We start from the raw sequence: 8,897 nt of genomic DNA on the forward strand, positions 1-8,897 counted from the left end.
TCAAAACATAGCAAGCGGGGATTTCCAGGTTTGCTAAGTTTTTATCTTGTTGAAGAACTCGGAGTGTTATCTAGGAATATCAGATAGTGACTGCTGCTCTGTCATTGCACTAATTGGTCGCAAAGGAAGTAGCAGAGAGTCATGCTGGAATGTGGCTCTGTTCGTGTGAGGCCAGAGATGACTTTTCAGAAAATCGCACTTGAACGGTTATGCCAATATAGGGAATAAAGGGCTTTATAGCCGAATAGGGGCATAAGGTCACAGTATCGATCAGGAACCTAGATAAGCACGCAACAGGGGCTGGGATCCTTATGGGTGGATCCAGTTACTGCTGTCTTCCCCTCTTAGAAGCGTCTTAAGGAAATGTATTGGAGCAGGATTAAGGAAAAGAGGGTGACTTCTGTTGCAGGAAGCTGTATGACTGATTTATTCCTTGCCATTAAGGACTCTCCCCACTACGAGGAATATTGGGGCATTATTACAAAACCGTTAGATCGTAAACTCTATCACCAGCTAAGAGTAAGTTCTCTCCCGCTCAGAGGGTTATCCTGCTTGTGGAATTTTTGTAGTTCTGACTAATGTCCCTTTTGTGTGGAGGAGGTGGAAACAGTTGACCACTTCCTCTTCTGTTGCCCAACGTATTCACAATCCAGACAAGCCTGGCTGAGGCCTGTATGTCGCTCGCTGGGTACCAGATCCGCATTGGTTGCCAGAAGAATTTTACAATCTGAAACCTCAAAACGTATTGTTATATGCGTATCTAAATTTGTCAATTGGGCGTGGATAATTCGGTCCCGGAATATGAGACCCTAAACATTGTGTATTTTATGAGCTATGTACATTAGCAAGATTGTCTACTTATCATGAATTTCGTTTTTTAATCACTATATGTTTTATTGATTATTCCAGTCCCGAGTCTTTGTATACCCAATTTAATAATTTTTATTCTTGTTTTTAATATGTTTCGTATTTATGGATCTTATGATATTTTAGCTGGATTTGTGCTGTATTGTATAGTATGTCTTTTATGATGCAAATCGAATAAAGACTTTCCTGACTGACTGACTTATAAATAATGAAAAGTTAGACAGTGATGAGAAAGTATTTTTTGATTTGTTATACTTGCCTTCTAAGAAATAAAATAATTTAATTAAATATTTTTAATAAATATATCTGTGAAAGAGAATTTTTTTTAATAATATATACAATATATATTTCACAATACATGAGAGAAGGAACGAGATTAAGAGTCAGGAAAGGAAACTAAGGGATATAGTGGGAGTGAAAGAAACAAAGGGAAAGAGAAGAAGAATGAGGGATAAATAGAGAGAGAGAGAGAGAGAGAGAGAGAGAGAGAGAAAGAGAGGGAGAGTGCCAAAGTTTGCCGCCATCTGTGTGCGCCAGGAGGCACTTATATTTACATCAGGGCTCCCGCAGAGGAAGAGAGGAAGAGGAAAATGGAGTGAAAGAAGTAAGAGAATAAAGGAATGAGAGTTATCAAAATATAATGAGGTATGGGGAATAAGAGAAGACGATCGACGGATGGAGTGAGCAAAAGAGTATGAGATAGAGTGAGGGAATGGGAGCAGCAGAAATAGAATCAGAGTGATGCAGAGAGAAGAGAACATGAAGTGGAGGAACAGGACTCGGATTGAATGAATGGGAGTGACAGTGAGGGAAGGAATATAAAGGTGAGGGAAGGGGAGTGATGGAAAAAGAAGCATATTGAGAAAGGAAAAACAAATAAGTGAGAGACAGAAGGATTTATGGAAAGAGAGAAAAGAAAAGGAAGACTGGTGGAGAGAGAAGGAGACAGTAAAAGAGAAACAGAGGAAGAGTGGCGGACTGTGAGGAACTAAATAAGTTATTGTGACTGACACAGAGGAAAAGGCTTACAGATGGATGGAAGAAAGGGGAGTGAACAAACAGGAGTGATGAAGTGAAACAAGTGAAGTGAGTGAAGGTCACTCAAGGATGAAGTGAAGGAAATAGAGTAAGGGGACAGTGAAAACAGACTGATCGATACAGCAAGACAAGGGTAGTGATGGAGGAAGATAAAAAACAAGTCCGGGACAGACAGGGGAATGAGAGAGTTGGACAAGATGGGTGAGGGTGAAGGAAGAGTACTGATGGTGAAATAAGGAGTGTAAAGGTGAATGAAGGGGAGTAAGTACAATGAGGGAAGAAGAGTAAGATGAGGAAAGGTAAAGAGTAAGAGAGAAACTGAAGAAAGGATAGACAGAAAGAAAAGTAAGAAAATTATGAAAAAGTATTTTTAGATTGTCGTACTTACCTTATAAATGTAATATCTGTGGAAGAGAATAAACAAGTGAGTTATAATATATATTTCACAATACAAAATACAAAATAACTTGTACAATATGTTATATGTTTTATTTTACTGTTCTCAGAATATATTGAATTTCACTAAAAACAGTTAGTTCAATACTACTCATCATATGACAGCGGGCAAAAAAACAATCAAAAAGATTGTGTTTTAAAAAAAACATACAACTTTTCAATAAATAATGTAAAAATTAGAAAAAAACATATCTTAAATGTTTTCTTCCAAACAGCAATTTCTTACATAAATAACAACAATCACAAACTAATAGAACATTCTTACTTCTTTTTTATACTCTCAAAGTAAAGTTATGTATAAACATATATTAACAACATTTACCCGAAATACTCATTTTTGATTGACATGCTATTCCACATGGCCAAATAGTATATAGAAAGTCCTTTGTTTGGAAATTACTTAATAGTACTCTTAAACTTCCATTTCCCAACCTTCTGAATCAAAAGCTCCAACATCTTTTCTATCCTCTAACAATAGTTATATCTCCACCCAATGCTATTTATCATGTACATAGAGCCTTAAACAACCAGTAAGCTATCAGAATCTCAACATCATGTGGTATGCTGATGACACTCTGCTCATCCTTTATCTTGATCTTTATCATGATCAACATTTCCTGTAATGCTGATATCACTCACTATGTGATACACTTACACTACCTCTATGACAAATACAAGTTTTTTTTTATCTTGATCAACCTCACTCATAAAGTAATTCTTAACAGCAGACTAACTTTTATTAACAGCACTAATCTTCCTAGGCCAATTATTTTCCCTAAAATGTGGGTTGTAAAAACACTAGGTAAGAATTTCGTAAGTCAAAAGGCAAACGTTTAAAAGTCAATTGAGTATCATTACAATTAGTCCAGCCTTTTTTACATTTTAAATAAGCTGTGTAATGTCCTGATGTTGTAGAAGGACCATCATGGAACATAATTGCTGCAGTTACAAAAGTTCTTCCTGAAATTGATAATTGAGAAGCCACAACATTTTTAATTAAAGTTGTCAGTTTTGTTCCATCAGGTTTGAATCGTTGCAGCATCAAAAAAGGATATACTGTCCATATCTTCGTAAAAATAATGTTGATAGCATTTCAGAGTTACATTGGGTACAGACCATGTTTTGATTTGCTCCTCTAACTAGATTATTGAAAGACACTGATTTGCAGTCTGGTAACGTCAAATATATAAATCGTTCAGTGTCTATTTCAGTACTACTTGAAAACGAACAATTGTCACAGTCATGTTTCCATTTATAAGAAAGGCCAAAAAGATTTTCAATATCTATACCTTCATCTTGCAATACAACTATTATATACATTAGAAATTCCTGACAATCTTGCTGAATGTTCAGTGAAAATTGATTTACACCAGAGCAAATGTCTAAAACATTTCGAATATCAGAAACACTTTCTATTTTTGTTTTATCACTGCTACATTTCTCAAAGACAGAATTCAACAAACAACAAAATCTTTGATCCCGATGTTGTAAAGTTTGGACAAAAAAAACATTAACCACTACATTAGCATAGCAGTTGACACTAGAACAGTTTTCAAACTAAAATCCTACAACATCTCCAAAAGAACCCTTTTCCTTAGTGCTTACAATTACTGGTTCATCTAGTTTTTTTCTTATCGCTACAACCTCACTACAATTTTTCTCATATCTTCTTTTTCGACCTACCACACGCTTTTCAAATAAAGGATATTCAGGTAAATTTGGAGCATATTCTCTTCTTAACCTATTATATTCTTTTAAACAATTTAGTTCTGCACTAATCTTTCTCATCAAAATCAATCAAGTATAATCCAGATAAAGTTCTGACTCGAGATAAAGCAACATATACCATACATTCCTTGAGCACAGAGCTTCCAATATTCACCAAAGCACTATCTACACTTAAACCTTGAGATTTATGAATAGTCACTGCATATGCCAAACAAACAGGAAACTGTTTTCGGCGGACATATAAATCTTTGACAAGCAAAAACCGAGCAGAACAAAGACTCAATTGTGGTACTTCTTCAATTTCATCAAAATAGATTTTCAAAAATTCAATTTCATCTCTATTTCGGTAATTCACAAAATCAACAACCTGACCCATTGCTTCATTTACTAAACCTCCTTTCACATGTAAATTCCGTCGTAAAATTATACGAAAATTTAAACATGCATATAGACTCTTTTCAAAACCAGCAGTTTTAGATATTGTCTTCTTTAAAGAATCCAATTTTGACTTCAACTTTTCTGACAAAATAATAGTAGCTCCTTCATGCTCTATTCTATCAATAGCTTCCAGTTTTATAATTTCTTCATTTTCTAACTTTAACATTTTGTTGTTGAAAATTGAACATTCTTGCAGAGTTGGCATCAAGCATATCACTGATTTATTTTCAGCAATTTTTTAATAAATATTCTCTGGGAGAATATTTTCGTTTGGAAACAAATTTGAAAGTAATCGTACCTGTAAAGCTTCTTTGCCATGTTCACTTAATTTTCCAATTCTTACATCTTGTAAAATTATTTTATAATCCTCATCCTTTGCCTGTCGCATATTTTGAAGGAGTTCTGTATATTTGAAATATAACCATATATTAACATTTCCAATGCTTCCTAGGCACTTCCTGGTATCTTCATGTGAAAGCATTTTAAACACTGGTTGTCCTTTCACATGAGTTAGCTGTAGTAGATCTCCAAAAACAATTATGTTTGCCTCCAAATAACACATCATACTCTGTTTTAAGAATTTGTTGCATTCTTAAATGCACAAAAGCAAGCATTACATTTGATACCATGCTTACCTCATCAATAATGAGAAGTTTCATTTTTTTGAGGACTCTAGAAACTTCATAACAAGCTTCTCCAGATAGCTTGCGGTATTCTAATTTATTGTCATGCTCTACTGGCAGCATCAATAAATGATGTAAAGTAATCCCTTTAATGTTATGTGCGGCCAACCCAGTTGGAGTGGTAACAACACAAGAGAGCGATGACTCAGTTCTTTTTTGTAGATAAGTTGCAATTCCTTTAATTAGGAAACTTTTTCCAGTTCCGGCTTCTCCACTCACGTACAGTCGGACAGGTTTAAATGACGTACATGAGCATTCTTTTTTTCTCATGACATAAACCATGCTCAATCTGCTCTGTCACTTCGTCATATATTTGTTTTTGTTCAACATTTAGTTGTTTCTCCAATTCTTCTAAGTTGATTACATCCTCCTGAGCTTGTTCCATTGCTCTTGCCACCTCATCCATGGCAGTGGCTGCTTCATTTTGGATAATTGGTCCTCCTAGTGGATCCTGACTCAACGAACCAGAACTCTGACTATCTTGAGAGCTGTCTCTAGCAATCTCTGCTGCAATTGTAGCTTCTTCCTGTATTTCATCGTTCAACATTTTCAGATAATTAGTAAAAACAGGACATTCTATATTATTTTTGGTTGCATTGAATGAATCTTCATAACTGAGAAAATCTTCAAGTAGTTCCTCTTCTGTACGCCATGACTTAAAGAGTTGCAAAAGAGCTAAATAGTAAAATTTCCTTTTGTCAGGAGTTTCGCAACTCAGTTTTCGATGATTAATCAAATGTCCTTTTCTTTGTTTCTCCAGACATCCTTCAGATCCAATCACAGCATATACTCCTTTATTGATTTCTTCTGTAATATTTCTCTTAAAAGTATAGCTTTGCAGTACTTCATAGAGACAAACGTTTTCAAGATGATTACTTCTATTTGGATAGTATGTATCCAACATATTTGTCTTCAAAATATCTGTACTGTTTGGTTCTTTCTCTGCTAAATACTAAATTTATTGTACAGATTTCAAAACTCTGTTTTGTGTTACAGCAAGACCTAGACTCACCCAAATGATTGTTCTAGATTTAACATATAGACTTGCAGATGATAACCGATCTGAACATTCATATGCTCAAATTTCTCGATGAGACAACATCTTCAAACTGTAGTTTGAAGATGTCTTACTTAATCTCTTTTCCTGAGAAATGTCCTCCCATATTTCCTTTTAGTTCTGTCTTCCCAGATTTTGGAATGTAAGATGTTATATATCGAGCCACAGCAATGGAGTTGTCTGCAACATATTGAATATCCATGTTAGCATTCCACATGGACAAAATCACCAGGTTATAGTCATTTATATATTTGGACTCTTCATTTCTTCTTAAGTTGTAGGTATTTTTCGGTGATTTTCTTGTAACAGTATGTCGCAAAGATGACATAAAATTGTTTAGTCTTCCTTTTGATAATACTGGTTGTGGAAATCCAAAACAACATTTTGTGTAGAACTTGTCCTTAGATTTGAACTTTCGACGACAGTATTTTCCACAATGATGGGTTTGAAATCGTAAGACTTTGTCTTAAATTGTTTTGTTCTGTACTTTTCGGAACCGCACATGTAGAATACTGTTCAATAAAAGTCATCACTGTGTCATCTGAATCTGTTCCAAATGTGGGTGAATCTTTGATCCATAACAACATATGTATGTGAGGAGCACCTCTTGCTTGATACTCCTTTCTCCAAAAGAAATCCAAAACCTCTCCAAGAGGAGTTTTTTTTTTGTTTGTGATAAAAGACATCATAGCTTCAAATCTATGATTGAAATACCTGCATACATTAACTGGATCCAAAGAGCACAGTTTTCCAGGTGTCTTGTATTCTATATTTTCAGTGTTTGCATTTGCCTCTCGAAGAAATTGAAGTAAGTCTTCCCAAGCATACTCAGCACAGCTAAGAGTAAGGAACCATGTAGGAGTTCCTAAGTTTCTTAGTATACATATCAATTCCCCATGACGACGGTACCAATACTCGTTAGTAACACGCTGACAAGCCATGAGATTAATTAGCTGAGATTCCAAAACAGTGTGTTTCTGTTGAACTTTATCCATAAAGTCCCTTGCCGAAACATTTTGCAGATGTACTCCACTTTTTAGTATATGGTTCACTGCATAAGAAAGTCCAGACCAGTCACTCGCAAACAAAAGATGAAACAAATATGGAATATATTGACGAAACCTTGGATCTTCTGCATATAATCTTAATGTCCGGTACTCAGATGCAGGAATTTGCACAGGTCGGTCATCATATCTCCCACCTAGACCTGTTGGAAAAACTGAGGAAAACAACGAGCTTCCAAGCTTTCTTCCCATAGACTTATGGGACTTCCTTTTGCTTCTTTCATTTGGAATAACTCAATAGCATTCCCCATTACTTCTTTGGAATGCAGAGGTTGAACACTATAATGTTCATAAAGTTGTTCACTTCTGGACACACGCTTTTTCAATTTGCCCAGCTGACAAATCACTGTCTTCTTCTACACTTGTTTCCTCTTCTCCTACATATACATTTTTATAGTACTGATTGTTTTTTACCAGATACAACGTTGCCATTTTCACTTTCCTAACATCCACTAATTCTTGCCAGATTTTCTTACTCTTTGTAGTAACGCCATTAACTAGAATAACTAGAGTTTCTTCCACTTTTTCTACACCAATTGTGTCAATATTTTTCTTTAACCCCTTGCGTGCGGGGCGTATTTTCCGCCTGTGCTGACTCCGCTTTGCGCGGGCGGAGTCATGACGGAACGGTTCCGTCATCAGCACAGCTCAACCAATGCTGATGACGGAACCGTTCTGTCATCAGCATGGAAGGGGTTAAATCTAGAGGCAAATAAACAACTCTTCCCTTTAATCCTCTCTGTAAATCTGAAGGAGGCAATTTCCCTGTCTTAGGCTCCATGCGAACAATAGCCTGAAATGGATGTACACATTGAATCAAAATAGACTCATAGGTATTTAAATCCATCAATTCAGAAGGAATCTTTACCAACTCAAGATTATTATGTACAGCTCTAGCAGGCATTTTGTTATCATTTAATTTATTATAACAATATTTACAAATACGTTGATCAGAACCCAAATCAAAACAAATCTCTACCAACAAATAAGTTGCAAAATCCTTCCACTCATTATTTTCCTTTTCACTTTTTACATATAAATCAACTAACCTAGTTTGATTCTTATGAGTTTGTCGACAACACACACAACAAAAATTTGCCCTTTCACTTGAAATGACATTAAACTTTGTAATTTATTGTTCAAACTTTTCTGTACTAAAATTCTGTATATTTTCATCCACATTGCCTTCAATTACTGTATCAGTTTCTGCACTGTCCTCTTTTTCACCAAAATAACTAAACTCAATTTCTTCACAAATGTTCTTTACATCTAATACAGATCCATGCAAAAGAGCACTGTTTGACTGTTTTAGCTTAAGTGCTGGACTTTTTGCATAACACAACCTTCTCACTAATTTCCTCACTTCAGTATGATGCACTGCTAACATCCTGAAATGGTGAAAAACACTCTGACATACTTTTCTAGAAAGTCAAGCCAGTGAATGCCCTTGCAAACCTGTTTTTTCTCTGTCTGCAAGGATCTATTTCTTGCAACATCTTAAACTTTTGTTTAAGACTTTTCTTGGTATATTTACGTAAGAAATTGCGAAACAAATCAATAGAATCC

This window comes from Lissotriton vulgaris, chromosome 5, assembly GCF_964263255.1.
Source record: "Lissotriton vulgaris chromosome 5, aLisVul1.2, whole genome shotgun sequence".
In the NCBI taxonomy this organism is placed as follows: Eukaryota; Metazoa; Chordata; class Amphibia; order Caudata; family Salamandridae; genus Lissotriton; species Lissotriton vulgaris.